This window comes from Pristiophorus japonicus, chromosome 1 (genome assembly GCF_044704955.1).
Source record: "Pristiophorus japonicus isolate sPriJap1 chromosome 1, sPriJap1.hap1, whole genome shotgun sequence".
Lineage (NCBI taxonomy): Eukaryota > Metazoa > Chordata > Chondrichthyes > Pristiophoridae > Pristiophorus > Pristiophorus japonicus.
Window position 1 is genome coordinate 145,871,160 of NC_091977.1, and position 17,072 is coordinate 145,888,231.

The following is a 17,072-nucleotide window of genomic DNA, read 5'->3' on the forward strand; positions in this document are numbered from 1 at the left end:
TCTTCCCAGCTCCCACGGACCTTCCCCATCCATCTCCTGCCGAGTAGCATCGGCCCATCACCTGCAATGATCCACAAAGGTAAACCGTGCATCTCGCCACCGTGAGATACCTGCACATCCGCTCTGCCAAGAACAGGTATCAGTTCCTTGGTGTAGGTACGCAGCTTCGCCGTGACCGGGACCAGCTTGGGTCGTGCAGCTGGGTTGATCCACAGTTTATCAAAAGTTTCCTGACTCATCAGCGACTGACCCGACCCCGTGTCCACTTCCATACTCACTGGGACTCTGTTAATCTTGACTTCCATAATCACTGGGGCCGAATCGTCGGTACACGTATACAGTGCAAACGCATCACCTTCTTCTACCTGGGGCTGGGATGCCCGTCGAGCCAAACCGCAATGCTCCTCGCTGGATAGCAGATCATCTACCGTCTCCTCAGCCACATGGTAAGTCGTGTTTCTTCTGCACATACGCTGAAGGTGGCCTTTCGTGTGGCAGGTATTGCACTCCGCAAACCTGCCCCGGTGAGCCCCATGGCTTCCTCCGCAGCGCCAGCATAGTGCTACTCAATTAGCCCCCCTCAGCGGACTCTGAGTTCCAGGACCCTGAGGTCCATGCTCTCTGCCCTGGGCAGAGCCACGTTCTGCAGTTTTGTCTGTGACGGGCGCTATCCTGTGAATAGTACTTGCCGGGTTCGAGATCGTGTGGATCATCTGCTTGGTGCTGTAAGTTGAGGTCATAAATGCCCGGCTGATGTTGATGGCTTGCTGCAGGCTGACTGTAGTTTCAGTAGATAGCAACTTGTGAAGGAGACCCTCATGGCCAATCCCCATAACAAAGATGTCTCGCAATGCCTCGTTAAGGTGTGTGCCAAAATCGCACGGCGCCACAAGTCTCCTGATGTCCGCAACATATTTTGTGACATCCTGGCCCTCAGGTCTGCAGTGGTGGTAGAATTTGTGCCTGGCCGTGAGGATGCTCTCCTTCGGTTTCAGTTGGTTACGAATGAGTTCAATCAGCTGCTTATATGACTTGTCCTTGGCGCTCGCGGGTGCCAGCAAATCCCTGACGAGACAGTAAACCTCATCGCCACAACTGGACAGCAATATCGCCTTACGCTTCTCTATCAGTGCGTTCGTGTTTTCTGTCAGGTCGTTTGCTATAAAATAGTACTCGAGCCTTTCCGTAAAGGCATCCCAGTCATTACCCTCTGTGAAATCCTTTAGCGTGCCCAAAGTAGCCATGGTTGTGTAAAGAGCTCGTCCGTGTCCTCGTCGCCAATTTGTGATGTATGTAGCACTCAAATCACTGACTCCACACAGTCTGGTGTTGTAGTAACTGCTGTGACCTTGGTCCTTTATTGTGTAACTCCAGAGTACCCCTCAGGTGTGGTGGTCAGCCTTTTATACTCTGTCTCACAGGTACTTTCGGGTCTCCCACCACAGTGCCCCTTGTGGAGCACCATTGTAACTATACATTTAATGTACATGGACAATACATAACAGTATTGATATAATCTATAGTGCCCTCTAGCTAGAAGATTTAGGGAGCTGGATTGCGAGAGAGGGTCTGTGAAGGAACGGCATCTTAAGCTCCACATGGCTGTCTGAGATCTCCCAAATAAATAGAGTTAAGTTGAACTAAGAGTGTTCAAGAGACTGTAAAATACACTTGGTATGTGTGGTATGAAGATGCGAGTAGCTCTAAATTCCTAACATTAATCTGTTTTGGTAGGAACCTTGCCAGACTCCAGCTGTTAGATTTGCATGTTGTACTGGAAATATCTAGAGATACTAAAGCCTGAATATAGCTGTGTGGAATGAAAATAAACAAGGGGGAAAGGGATCTCATTGTTCTTGATCATTTTTTCAGCATTCTGTACAGCCCATGCCTTTCTCTAAAGTTTTCTCGGTTGGCTTGCTAAGGAGACACGTGGGACCTTGAATTTAGAATTCCACATATCCCTTGTCAGACATGTTAAGGTCCCAATGATAGCCCAACAAAACTGTTCAACGTTTATGGCAAGAGCTAGTGCAAAGAAGAAAAAGATTGGGTGAGCAGAAATGCAAAATAAAAATCAGGACTGTGAAGGAAAAAGGCAAGCTCCCCTGGTAGGATGTAGGGATACGGAGTATTAGGTGATCCAATATATTACACCATATATTACAGCATGAGTTTGAGCAAATAATTGCCAATCTGTTGAGTTCCCAATCACCACCATGCCAACCAGGCACTTAAGACATTTCCACATTGGGAAGGCAGAATTAGACACCGTGGAGCAGATTTTCCTATTTCTTTTACTTGGGCATAAATAATCACCTGGGCGAAGTGCATAGAGGAAAATCAGGGCGAAGAATCACATGCCTGTAATGGAGCCTACCTGATTTTCATTCCATTGAAATGAATAGAAGGAACATCGAGCAGGCTCTGTTATGGGTTTGTGATCTTTCCTGCTGTGATTTGGGGGGGGCCTAAAGAAAAAGGGACAACATGGAACAAGAATATAACCAGTTTTATTTTAGTTTGGATTCCAGGAGACTGGTGCCTGAAAGCTAAATCTGGCTTCTTTATTCCAGTGGCATGACTGTCTACAAACGATGTCTCCGCAAGATCCTACAAATTCCCTGGGAGGACAGATGCACCAACATTAGCGTCCTCGCCCAGGTCAACGTCCCCAGCATTGAAGCACTGACCACACTTGATCAGCTCCGCTGGGCAAGCCACATAGTTCGCATGCCAGACACCAGACTCCCAAAGTAAGCGCTCTACTCGGAACTCGTCCACGGCAAATGAGCCAAAGGTGGGCAGCGGAAACGTTACAAGGACACCCTCAAAGCCTTCCTGATAAAGTGCGACATCCCCACTGACACCTGGGAGTCCCTGGCCAAAGACCGCCCTAAGTGGAGGAAGTGCATCCGGGAGGGCGCTGAGCTCCTCGAGTATTGTCGCCGAGAGCATGCAAAAATCAAGCGCAGGCAGCGGAAGGAGCGTGCGGCAAACCAGGCTCCCTGCCCACCCTTCCCCTCAACCACTGTCTGTCCCATCTGTGACAGAGACTGTGGTTCTCGTATTGGACTGTACAGCCACCTAAGAACTCCTGCTAAGAGTGGAAGCAAGTCTTCCTCGATTCCGAGGGACTGCCTATGATGATGATGATGATTGGGTTAAAGGAGCCAATTTTTGCAGTATAAATGCTGGCAGCTAGTTCACAAATGCTTGTATCCCAGAATTTGAACTAAAACAGCATCAGTGTCAAAGCAGCTGAAGAAAAAAAGAAACAACCAGAAAACCAAAAGCTGTGAAATTTAGAAGCCTATGAGAAATACAAAATACAATAAAATAAAATCTAAAATCGTTTTTTATTTCTTATTTATAGCTCAATGCTTAATACAATGATTCTGTGCCTCCAGTTATTCTGTAGGAACACTGCAACAATAGGTGGGTGAACACATATAGAATTACAATGAGATGTAATTGTAAGGTACTGACTCATGAAATTGCTTATGAGCTGCAAAAATATCAGTTAAAAAGAAAAAAACACAAATGCTGGAAATCTGAAATGAAAACAGAAAATTCACAGCATGTCAACCAGGAAAGGGTTTCACCATGAACAAAGTTCTGATGAATGATACCACTGAGTTCTGATAATAAAAATCTTAATGCATCTTCCTCTTTTAACAGCAAATTTACATAGTCCTTCTGTAAATTAATGGACTCTGATTTCCATGCACCCATTTGTGAAGGACCTTGGGATGATTTTTACCTGAACGATGCTATAGAAATGAAAATTGTTACCATAGCTCCTGGTGCTCCCTGAGAATGAGGTAAGAGGTCATTAGAAGTAGCGTTAAGGGAGAGGTCTGCAGGAAAGGTTGAAGAGGTTAGTTTTGTGGAGAATTTTGTAGTTGAAGCAAGGCAAAAGCATACAGAGCCACGATGACTGAAAGCTGTGACAATGTGGCGGAGGGGAACGCTGGCAGCTCCCTGGTGCAGGTTGTGCAAGACTTACTGCTGCAAGAAAGAGGGAGTGTGTTAGTGAGAGTCTTGTCAGGTGTTTAGAGAATGTACCTGTCATGGTAGAATAGTTAGTAAAAACATGTGTACCAGATATGAGTTGTGGGTAAGGGAGGGCCTGAATAGTAGTGAGTGTGTGAATATATGTGATACAGCCATTGTAGGAGAATAAAGGAAAGCAGGGGAGCGGAGTATTATGAGTATTGTGAGTAGTGAGGCTGGAGGTGTGAGCAGAGAGTAAAAGAACAGTCTGGGCAGTAAACAGGATAAAAGACACCTTCTTCTGCCACCGCCCCCCTCTCCCCCCTCCCCCCCCACATCCCCAGGATGATGGAAACTCTCCAGGCATCACCTCCGTCGCCAGTGGGAAGAGATGGCAGAGCATGTGAATGGCAACAGCTTAGCTCCCAGGACATGACTGTAATGCCTCAAAAAGTTCAATTACCCTTTCTAGGCCAATGTCTTAGAAGAATGAATTAGTTACAATGGCTGTGAGCACTCGGCCAAGGATAGGTAGTCAACAGATCAGGAAGTGAGTTGGCAAGAGTCAAGGAAGCAGGTGATAAGTTGCCTTATAAGGAGGATATAGGGGAGCAGCTAGAAAGCGTTCTAGGTTCAAGATTAGTTTAGAGAGAGGAGTGAAGTTCAGGCTGAGTAAATAATGGCGCAGCAAGAGATTGAGGCAGCTGAGTGGACAAAGATATAAATCAGCAACTACAACTTGTATTTATATAGCTCCTTTAATGTCGTAAAATGTCCCAAGGTGCATCACGGAGTGTTATAAGACAAAACAAATAAATTTGACACCGAGCCACATAAGAAATTATGGCAGATGACCAAACGTTTGGTCAAAGAGGTAGGTTTTAAGGAGCATCTTAAAGGAGAAATGAGAAGTAGAGAGGCAGAGAGGTTTAGGCAGGGAGTTCCAGAGCTTAGGGCCCAGGCAGCGGAAGGCACGGCCATTGATGCTGGAGTGATTATAATCAGGGATGCTCAAGAGGGCAGAATTTGAGGAGTGCAGACATCTCGGGGGGGTTGTGAGGCTGCAAGAGATTACAGAGATATGGAGGGGCGAGGCCATGGAGGGATTTGAAAACAAGGGTAAGAATTTGGAAATCGAGGCGCTGCTTAACCGGAAGCCAATATAGGTCAGCGAGCACAGGAGTGATGGGTGAGTGGGACATGGTGCGAGTTAGGACACGGGCTGCTGAGTTTTGGATGACCTCAAGTTTACATAGGATAGAATGTGGGAGGCCAGCTAGGAGTGCGTTGGAATAGTCAAGTCTAGAGGTAACAAAGGCACGGTTGAGGGTTTCAGCAGCAGATGAGCTGAGGCAAGGGCAGAGACGGGAAATGTTACGGGGGTGGAATTAGGCAGTTTTAGTAATGCCGTGGATATGTGGCCGAAAGCTCATTTCAGGGTCAAATTTGACACCGAGGTTGCGAACAGTCTGGTTCAGCCTCAGACAGATGTAAGGGAGAGGGATGGAGTTGATGGTTAGGGAATGCAATTTGTGGCGGGGTCCAAAAACAGTGGCTTCAGTCTTCCCAATATTTAACTGGAGAAAATTTTTGCTCATATTGTATGTCGGACAAGCAATCTGACAATTTAGAGGTCATGGAGGGGTTGAGAGAAGTGGTGGTGCTAGAAGTAGTTTAGAGAGAGGACTGAAGTTCAGGCTTAGTAAGTAATGGTGCAGCAAGAGATTGCAGCAGCTGAGTGGACGAAGATAAAAATCAATGAGCTCCTCACACCTGAATCAATATTGTCACCTAAAGTCAAACACTGTTGAGAGGACTTTGCAGCATGCATACTTTGCTAGCTAGTGTTACCTGCTCAGACTTCCTGAGGCTATCATTTTTTTCATCTGCTTTTTTATTCTTTGGATATGGTATAGCATAACTTTATTGGGCCACCGCCTCTAAGTTTCAGGACCACAGTGTTCATTGTTTAAAATGGATATTGCATTTAAATCATAGAATCCTACAGCACAGAAGGAGACCATTTGATCCATCGTGTCTGTGCCAACTCTTTCAAAGAGCTATCCAATTACTCCCACTCCCCTGATCTTTCATAGGAACATAGGAACAGGAGTAGTTCATTCAGCCCCTCAGGCCTGCTCCGCTGGATAGCCCTGCAAATTTTTCCTTTTCAATTATATATCCAATTCACTTTTGAAAGTTACTATTGAATCTGCTTCCTCCACCTTTTCAGACAGTGCATTCCAGATCATAACAACTCGCTGCATAAAATATTCCTTCTTATTTCCTCTCTGGTTCTTTCACCAATTATCTTTAATTTGTGTCTGTTGGTAACCGACCCTCCTGCCACTGGAAACAGTTTTTCCTTATTCACTCTATCAAAACCCTTCATAATTTTGAATACCTCTATTAAATTTCCCCTTAGCCTTTTCTGCTCTAAGGAGAACAATCCCAGTTTCTTTAGTCTCTCCACCTAACTGAAGTCCCACATCCCTGGTATCATTCTAGTAAATCTCCTCTGCACCTCTTCAGGGTTAGTAGAATTGACATTCATATCCAACATTTGCCATATTGTAAGTGATATTAGTCATATAGCTCAGCAGGCAAACCGTGAATGTTATAAAGTAATGAATTAGACGATGTTTCTTTTGTCATGTTTGTTTGATATACAGTAGCAATAATGTTAAAGGACATAGGTACACTTCATCTCTTTTTCATCTTGTTGCCAATTCCTGGTCTTACAGGTCAATACTTTGTTAAGGAAAAAGCTGTTTTGTTATGTTTTGAATGGTTGCCTTTGCTCAGTTTCTAATCTCTAGAACACCCATGATGCAACTAAATAACTTCTTCAGAATGTAAGACCAATTTCTTTGATAAGCAAAACAAAGAATGCATTGAAGATTTTTAACTATTTCACTGCTTTTCCACTGAAATTATGTCAACTAGAGGAAAAAAATATTCTAGCCATTGTTTGGCCCTACTAACATTTAAACATAAAGCTGGGCTTTCATATTAATCTAGAGTATGACAAAATGCCTGACTTTGTGAGACTGCGAGCTGCTTAGAGCCTCAGTGGGGGGTAAGCACAGATCAAGATTATCAGTGCACTGTGTTTCACAGTGAAGAAAATGATCAGCTTTTTGAATTCAGCTTTTTTATTACCACCTTCTTGTTGATAACATTGATTCTTTATTTGAAACTGTTAAGTATGCAATAAAGGTTCAAACTGAGTACTGTTTAACTAAGCAAGGTACAACCTTGGCTCTGCTTTATTTAGGCCCAAAGTGCCTGACTCTCAAAATGGCTGGCCTTTTATACCTGAGCAGCACCATGTGCGTGCTGCTCAGTGGCCTCCAACAATGACACCATCTGGTGGCTACAAACAGAATGTACATACATGACAATACCCTCCTCTGAGATCTTATCACAGAATTTCACAGGTTGAGACGGTCCGGTGCTTTGCGCTCCCAGGTTGACCGTCTCAGTTCGATTCCAGCCTTGGGTGAGTGTGTGGGGTCTGTTGTGGCTGGTGGCTGGATAACTGACTTGTTGGGGGTGGCAGTGGCCATGTCAGGAATTGCAAGTCCATTTTTATTGAACAGGTCCGTGATGGAAATTCCAGGTTCACTGATGACCCTCGAGTCCTCTGAAGACTGCTGGTAGGTTGGTTGGTCGTCGATGGTTTCTTCGTCCGACTGTTCTGGCTCCTCTGTGTGCCTCAGCTTTGTCTGATCCTGCAAGTTTGCCCATTCTTGAGTCTAATAACGAACATTCTGTTGCCCTCCTTGGCCATGACCGTACCAGCGATTCATTTGAGACCCTGACCATAGATCAACACATATACAGGACCATTAACAGAAATCTCACGTGACACAGTTGCGCGATCGTGGTACCCTTGTTGACTTTGCCTTCTGCATTCACCATGTTTATTTAAATCTGGGTGTACTAGAGATAGCTTGATCTTAAGACCTCTTTTCATCATGAGTTCAGCAGGCAAGATCCCTGTGAGTGTGTGGGGTCTTGTCCTGTAACTCAGCAGTATGCAGGACAAGCTGGTCTGCAGTGACCCTTGGGTTACTCTCCTCATGCTTTGCTTGATAAGTTATACTGCATTTTCAGCATGCCCATTAGACGCAGGCTTGAACACTGCTGACCTTACATGTTTTATGCTATTAAGTTTCACAAACTCCTGAAACTCCTGACTGGTGAAGCACACTATGTCAGGCAGACCATGTGTCGCTAACATGACATTGAGATTCTCTATGGTTGCCGTGGACATGCTGTATGACATAATTATGCATTCTATCCACTTCGAATAAGCATCCAGCACCGCTAAAAACGTCTTGACCAGGAAGGGATCTGCAAAATCTACATGGATCCTGGACCAAGGTTTGAATGGCCATGACCACAGACTCAACGGCGATTCCACTGGTGCTTTGCTGAGCTGCATGCAAGTGTTGCACTGATGCACGCATGCTTCCAGCTCAGAATCAATTCCTGGCCACCATATATGGGACCTGGCGATGGCCTTCATCATCACTATACCAGGATGTGTGCTGTGTAACTCACGCACGAACTTCTCTCTCCCTTTCTTGGGCATTACAATGCGATTGCCCCACAATATGCAATCTCCTTGCGACGAATGTACGGTTTGGCCTCCTCGCACATTTGCTTAGGTATGGCAGACCAATCCCCTTTGAGGATGCAACCCTTTACCACCGATAATATCAGGTCCTGGCTGGTCCAGGTCTTAAGTTGTTGAGCCGTGACAGGAGCTCCTTCATTCTCAAAAGCATCCATGATTAACATTAGATCCGCCGGTTGTGGCGTTTCCACCTCCGGTGTGGGCAACGGCAACCGGCTCAAAGCATCGGCACAATTTTCTGCGCCAGGTCTGTGGCGAATGGCATAATCATAAGCAGATAATGTCAGCGCCCACCTTTGAATGTGGGATAAAGCGTTGGTATTGATACCTTTGCTCTCGGAAAACAATGAAATGAGCGGCTTGTGATCAATTCGAACCTCAGACCGAACAGGTATTGATGCATCTTTTTAACACCTGATACAATGCTGAAGTTCTTTTTCTACCATGCTGTAGGCTGTCGCTGCTTTAGACAAACTTTTGGATGCATACGCAACAGGTTGAAGTTTCCCCAACTCATTGGCTTGTTGGAGTACGCAACCAATTACAAATGACGATGCGTCACAGGCCAAAACTAAATGTTTACATGGGTCATAATGTACCAGCAGCTTGTTTAAGCAAAGCAGATTGGTGGCTTTCTCGAAAGCTCTGACTTGCGATGCACCTCACACCCAGTTGTCGCCTTTTCTCAATAACGTGCAGTGGTTCTAGTAAGGTGCTTAATTTAGATAGGAAGTTACCAAACTAGTTGAGTAGATCCAGGAACGAATGCAGCTCCGTCACATTCTGCGGCTTGGGTGCATTCTTGATCCTTTGGTTTTCATGTCAGTAGGTCTGATGCCATCAGTGGCGATTTTTCTCCCGAGGAATTCGACCTCCAGTGCGACGAAGACGAACTTCGAGCGTTTCAGTCTGAGTCCCACTCTGTCCAAATGCAGTAGAACCTCTTCCAGGTTATTCATTTGTTCCTTGGAGTCACGACAGGTGATCAGGATGTCATCTTGGAACACGACAGTTCTGGGAACGGACTTCAGTAGACTTTCCATATTCCTCTGGAATATTGCTGCAGCCAAGCGAATTCCGAAAGGGCACCTTTGGTAAATAACCAGTCCTTTGTGCGTGTTACTGCACGTAAGTCTCTTTGACGTCTCGACCAACTCCTGTGTCATATAGGCCGATGTCAAGTCCAGTTTTGTGAACAACTTCCCTCCGGTTAGTGTCGCAAACAAGTCTTCGGTAACGGGTACTGATCTTGTTTCAAAATCCTGTTGATCGTAGCCTTGTAGTCTCCACAGATTCTGACTGTGCCATCACTTTTCGACACAGGAACAATGGGGCTGACCCATTCATTAAATTCGACCGGTGATATGATCCCTTCACGCTGGAGTCTGTCCAGTTCAATTTCGACCTTCTCCCTCATCATATACGGCACTGCCCGAGCTTTATGATGGACGGGTCTTGCATCTGAGTCCACGTGGATCTGCACCTTGGCTCTCGTGAAGTTGCCGATACCCAGTTCGAACAGCGAGGGGAACTTGCTCAATACTTGGGTACATGTATCTTCCTCCGATGACAATACCTTTATGTCGTTCCAGTCGCATCTGATTTTCTCCAACCAGCTCCTGTCGAACAGCGTTGGGCCATTGCCTGGAACAATCCACAGCGGTAATTCGTGAACCGCACCGTTATATGACACGTTAATTTGTGCACTGCCAATCACCTTCATCAGTTCTTTGGTGTACATGTGCAGCTTGGAATTAATGGGGCTCACCCTGGGCCTCACAGTTTTAGTGTCCCCCAGCTTATTAAATGCCCTCTCATTCATGATCGATTGACTCATCCCCGTTTCCAGTTCCATCGATACCGGTATCCCGTTAAACTTCACGTTAATCAAAATTGGTTTACTCTTGGTTATGAAGGAGTACAGTCCATACACTTCCTCCTCTGGCATCTCAGATTGTGTATCCAGATCCGCGCTAGTCTGACTCTCATCCTCCACGTGGTGTGTCGCAGCTCGCTTGCTCATCTGCGGACACTTGCGCTGGAGATGCCCCACTCTCAGACAGCCTTTGCAACTCTATTGCTTAAATTGGCACTGCTGGTGACGATGATTTCCCCCACAACGCCAACACGGAGAAGTCGAATACATTCCCACTGGCGGACTTTGGGCAGCCCCAGGTTTCGCGAACGCAGCCAGATAGGTCCAGTCATGTGCCGCTCTGCCGAACGCCGAATCAATCGCATTTACAGTACTTGCCGAGGTTCGGTTCTTCACCATCATTTGCTTTAGACTCCTGTCCATCGTCATACATGATTGAGCGATCTGGATGGCCCTTTTTAAATTCAACTCCTCCACCGCCAGAAGTTTGCGCAGGATCACCTCGTGGTTGATACCGACAACAAAGAAGTCCCGCAGCCCGTCTGCCAAAACCGTCCCGAACCTGCACAGTCGCACTAGACGTCTGAGGTCAGCAAAGAATTGCGCCGCGCTCTGGCCCTCCAATCGAATGTGTGTTTCAAACCTGTATCTTGAGATGATGATGCCCTCGTCTGGCTTGAGGTGCTCCCATACCAATGTACACAACTCCTCGTACGTTTTCTGTGTTGGATCACTAGGCATGAGTAGATTCTTTATCAGACTGTAGATCTTTGAACCGCACACAGTGAGGAACACGGCCCGGCGCCGATCTGCATCGTCGCCCCCTTCATTTTGTTTGCCACAAGTACTGGTTCAAATGGCTCACAATGTCTGCCCAATCTTCTCCCTCCACGAATCGCTCTAAAAATCCAATCATGCTCATTTTGCAAACAAAGGTTCTTGCTTTCTCGTCACCAAATGTTAAGTATGCAATAAAGATTCAAACTGAGTACTGTTTAACTAAGCAAGGTACAACGTTGGCTCTGCTTTATTTAGGCCCAAAGTGCCTGACTCTCAAAATGGCTGGCCTTTTATACCTGAGCAGCACCATGTGCGTGCTGCTCAGTGGCCTCCAACAATTACGCCATCTGATGGCTACAAACAGAATGTACATACATGACAGAAACAGACAGAGCAGTGCATGGAAGGCCAAATCTGTAGCAGTAGGCATCTTAAAGGTGATTATTACTTTTAATTGTTAGTTGGATGACTGGATGGTTCAAAATTAATATATTATGTTATCTACATTATCAATGTTGTGGCTGTTTATGCTTGATTTTTTGCATTGCAAGACTTTTATAACTAATTTGATTTATTACAACTTTGCTTACACTTGTCCTTACCCTAATACCTGCATTTTTGAGCTAGGCAGTTCTTCCTGGAATGGAGACCTGTCTTTGTACTTATCTTTGTGATATCTTGAGACACAGCTACACAAGCACACACATTTACAATATGGCTCCAAACAAAACTGTGTGACCACATGCTTTATTGCTATTACATCAGTAGTTATTACTTCAGTAGTTCATAGTCTATGACACTTCTCCCGCCTTATTGAAGAAATTAATCATAACAAAATAATCATTATACATAAGTTGCATGGTATACACAACAAAAGATATAAGGCTAAATTTTCCATTATTTTTGCATGCATGCCGCCCACTTCATGTTCATTTTAACGCTGAAATGCCGTGTAACGCCCAGATATCGCCCATTTAGCCACAAAACGGAAACTGACTTCCATTTCTCGGTCACTTATTGGTGAGCATTACTTTCGGCATGTGCGTAACGCCGATAAAAAATAATACCGCCCGCCCACTTTTTTGGGACGGAATCATCAGAGTGGGCGATCCCAATGCCCATAATATAGCCCAGCGCTACTTTCAGCATGTAATTAACGGCGAGATTTAATAATACCGCCCAGCCACTGTTTTTTGTCATAAAGATCAAATTTGCCGAAACCCAGCGTGACTTTCGGCACCTCGCACACATCTCACCCACAATATCGCTTGTAGAAAAAACCACTGAAAACGTGGAACTAACCGGAACTACTCACAGCGGTATGGACACCATGTTCTAAATCACATGGCGCATCATTTAAAAGGCTGTTCTGCTTCACCCTTGGGGGAATTCGGATGTACTCTGGAGGTCTTTGAAGGTGATGTGAACATCTGAACAAACATCTTTTCATACTGTGGACGATTGGAACTTAATAGGTGTCTTAGTGGGGACATTCATTCTTTGTGACCAATCAGTGGAAAGCAGATAGCTATTGGAATGGGGCCTGTCCTTTCTCACCCTCTCTTGATGACCACTTACATGCTGCAGACTCGACATGGCAGAAGGTACGCTCGACAGCATCATGTGCCCAATGTAAGACGTGACAGACTGATGAGGAGGAACAGACGTTATACCCCCCACAAGTACAGGGAGAAGCGGTCTTACTTCAACATGTCCGACACCACCTGCCTTCAGAGACTACGCTTCCACAAAGAGGTTATTAGTGAGATATGCCAGCTCATCAGGGGAGATCTGCAGCCTGCCAGCACCATCAGGACCGCACTGTCCACTGAGGTCAAACTCACCGCGGCACTGTTGTTCTACGCGTCGGGTACTTTTCAGGCCTCAGCTGGCGACATTTGCAGTATGTCTCAGCATGCCAGACATTGCTGCATTAGACTGGTCACTGAAGCTCTGTACGCATGCAGGATGGACTTTATCAGCTTCCCTCTGACCAGGGAGGCTCAGACTGGGATGGCTTTAGGATTCTACCAAACTGCTAATTTCCCCAAGGTGCAGGGAGCAATAGACTGTACGCACATCGCGATGTGGACACCTTTTCAGGATGCAGAGGTTTTCAGGAACCGCAAGGGATTCTACTCTCTGAATGTGAAACTTGTTGTCGACCACCAGCAAATTATTATGGCAGTGAATGCTAAATTTACGGGCAGCATCCATGATGCTCACATCATGCATGAGAGCACTTTGGTAAACAAGTCAGCTAATCAGCCACAAGGTCAATGCTGGATGCTTGGTGACAAAGGATATGGCCTCACCAACTGGCTGATGAACCCCCTGCATGACACCCACACTGAAGCCAAGAAGCGATACAATGAGAGCCACAGAGCCACTAGCAATATCGTTGAGAAAACCATTGGAATGCTTAAGCAGTGTTTTAGATGCCTGGACCACTCAGGAGGCGAGCTCTAATACCACCCTGAGCAGGTAGCTCAATTTGTGGTGCTATGCTCCATGCTGCACAACTTGGCTATCAGGAGGGGACAAGAATTGCCAGAAGGGTGTTGTTGTGTATCTGTAAAGCATGCACTCCCATGTTCCGCCACCAGGGAGCGCATCCCCTGAAGTCCCAAGTGATCCCAGCATCCCTTGGGAACACAGTATATAAGCCGGCCCCAAAGGCCTGTTCCTGACTCTGGAGTGTCTTAATTAAGACTGAGGCCACTGTTACGTTAATCTCCCTGTGTGCAGTCTCATCTGTGTTAGGAACACAATAACTGGTGACGAGTATACGAACCCAATGCAAAGATGCAGCAAACTGTGGGTATCCTGGAGAAGTTCTCGGAGGGTGAGGACTGGGAAGCCTATGTTAAATGGCTAGACCAGTACTTTGTAGCCAAAGAGCTGGACGGAGAAGGAAGCGCTGCAAAAAGGAGAGTGGTCCTACTCACAGTCTGCGGGGCACCGACCTACAGCCTCATGAAGAATGTTCTGGCTCCGGTGATAAGTCATATGAGGAGCTGTGTACACTGGTTCGGGAGCATCTTAATCCGAGGGAGAGCGTGCGGATGGTGAGGTATTGGTTCGACACGTGCCAGTGATCTGAAGGTCAGGAAGTGGCGAGCTATGTCGCCGAGCTAAAGCGACTTGCAGGATAATGTGAGTTTGATGACTACCTGGAGCAAATGCTCAGAGACTTTTTTGTACTGGGCATTGGCCACGAGACCATCCTATGAAAACTTTTGACTGTAGAGACACCGACCCTCAGTAAGGCCATTGCGATAGCACAGGCGTTTATGTTCACCAGTGATAACACCAAACAAATCTCTCAGCACACAAGTGCTAGCAATGTTCATAAATTAACTGGAACTGTGTTTGCGAGCAGAAATGTACAGGGCAGAAATCACGAGTCTGCAACTGCCAGCAGGCCTCAGGTGACCCAGATGACTCAGAGTCCGCAACAAAGGATGAATGCAAGGCAATTCACACTTTGTTGGCATTGTGGAGGCTTCCATTCATCCTATTCATGCTGCTTCAAAGGGTATGTTTGCAAGAGCTGTGGAACAATGGGGCACCTCCAACGGTCTTGCAGATGAGCTGCAAGCTCTGCAAAACCTGTTAACTACCACGTGGCAGAGGAAGATCGGTCCATGGTGGATCAAAGCAATTTCGAGCCTCAGAGAGAGGAGGCAGATGCTGAAGTACACGGGGTGCAAACATTTTCGACGAAATGTCCACCTATAATGCTAAATGTAAAATTGAATGGCTTACCCGTAGCCATGGAACTGGACACTGGCACTAGCCAATCCATCATGAGTAAAAAGATGTTTGAGAGACTGTGGTGCAACAGGGCACTCAGACCAGCCCTGAGCCCCATCCACACGAAACTGAGAATGTACACCAAAGAGCTCATCACTGTCCTGGGCAGCGCCATGGTCAAGGTCACCTACAAGGGCACAGTGCACGAACTTCCACTCTGGATTGTCCCGGGCGATGGCCCCACAGTGCTTGGAAGGAACTGGCTGGGCAAAATCCGCTGGAACTGGGATGACATCTGACATGTCGATGAGGCCTCGTGTACCCAGGTTCTTAACAAAATTTCCTTCCCTTTTTGAGCCAGGCATTGGAAACTTTTCCAGGGCAAAGGTGCGGATCCACTTGGTCCCAGAGGCATGACCCATTCACCACAAGGCACGAGCGGTGCCTCACATGATGAGGGAGAGAGTGGAAATCGAGCTGGACAGGCTGCAATGCGAGGGCATCATCTTCCCAGTGGAATTCAGCGAGTGGGCCAGCCCGATTGTTCCAGTACTCAAAAGTGATGGCATGGTCAGGATTTGCGGCGATTATAAAGTAACTATTAATTGTTTCTCGCTACAGGACCAATACCCGCTACCTAAGGCAGATGTCCTATTTGCGACGTTGGCAGGAGGCAAGATGTTCACCAAGCTCGACCTGACTTCAGCCTACATGATGCAGGAGCTGGAGGAGCCTTCGAAGGGCCTCACCTGCATTAACACGCACAAGGGACTGTTCATCTACAACAGATGCCCTTTGGAATTCGGTCGGCTGCAGCGATCTTCCAGAGAAACATGAAGAGCCTACTCAAGTCGGTACCGTGCACGGTGGTTTTTCAGGACAACATATTGGTCACGGGTCGGACACCGTCGAGCACCTACAAAACCTGGAGGAGGTCCTCCAGCGACTGGATCGCGTAGGGCTGCGGCTGAAGAGGTCGAAATGCATCTTCATGGCAACAGAAGTGGAGTTTTTGAGGAGAAAGATCGCGGCGGATGGCATTCGGCCCACAGACGCCAAGACAAAGGCTATCAGGAACGTGCCCAGGCCACAGAATGTCACGGAGCTGCGGTCGTTCCTGGGACTCCTCAACTATTTTGATAACTTCCTACCGGGGTTAAGCACCCTCTTAGAGCCTCTACATGTGTTATTGCGTAAAGGTGAGAACTGGGTATGGGGAAAAAACCAAGTAATTGCTTTTGAGAAAGCTAGAAACATTTTATGCTCCAACAAGCTGCTTGTACTGTATAACCCGTGTAAAAGACTTGTGCTAGCATGTGATGCGTCGTCGTACGGAGCCGGGTGTGCATTACAACAAGCTAACGTTGCGGGGAAGTTGCACCCTGTCGCCTATGCCTCCAGGAGCTTGTCTAAGGCTGAGAGGGCCTACAGCATGATTGAGAAAGAGGCACTAGTGTGTGTGTGTTCGTGCTAAAGAAAATGCATCGGTACCTGTTTGGCCTCAAATTTGAACTGGAAACCGATCACAAGCCCCTCGTATCCCTGTCCACTGAAAACAAGCGGATAAATACTAATGCCTCAGACCGCATACAAAGGTGGGCACTCGCGTTATCAGCATATAACTATACCATCCACCACAGGCCAGGCACCGAGAACTGTGCAGATGCTCTCAGTCGGCTACTATTCCCCACTACGGGGTGGAAATGGCGCAGCCTGCAAACTTGTTGATGGTGGCGCAGCCCGCAGACTTGTTGATGGTCATGGAAGCGTTTGAAAATGATAAATCACCTGTCACGGCCCGCCAGATTAGGACTTGGACCAGCCAAGATCCTCTGCTGTCCCGAGTAAAAAAACTGTATACTGCATAGGAGCTGGGCCAGCATTCCCATTGAAATGCAAGAGCCAATCAAGCCGTTCCAGCGGCAAAAGGATGAGCTGTCCATTCAGGCAGACTGCCTGTTGTGGGGTAACCGCATAGTGCTACCCAAAAAGGGCAGGGAGTCGTTCATCTCGGATCTC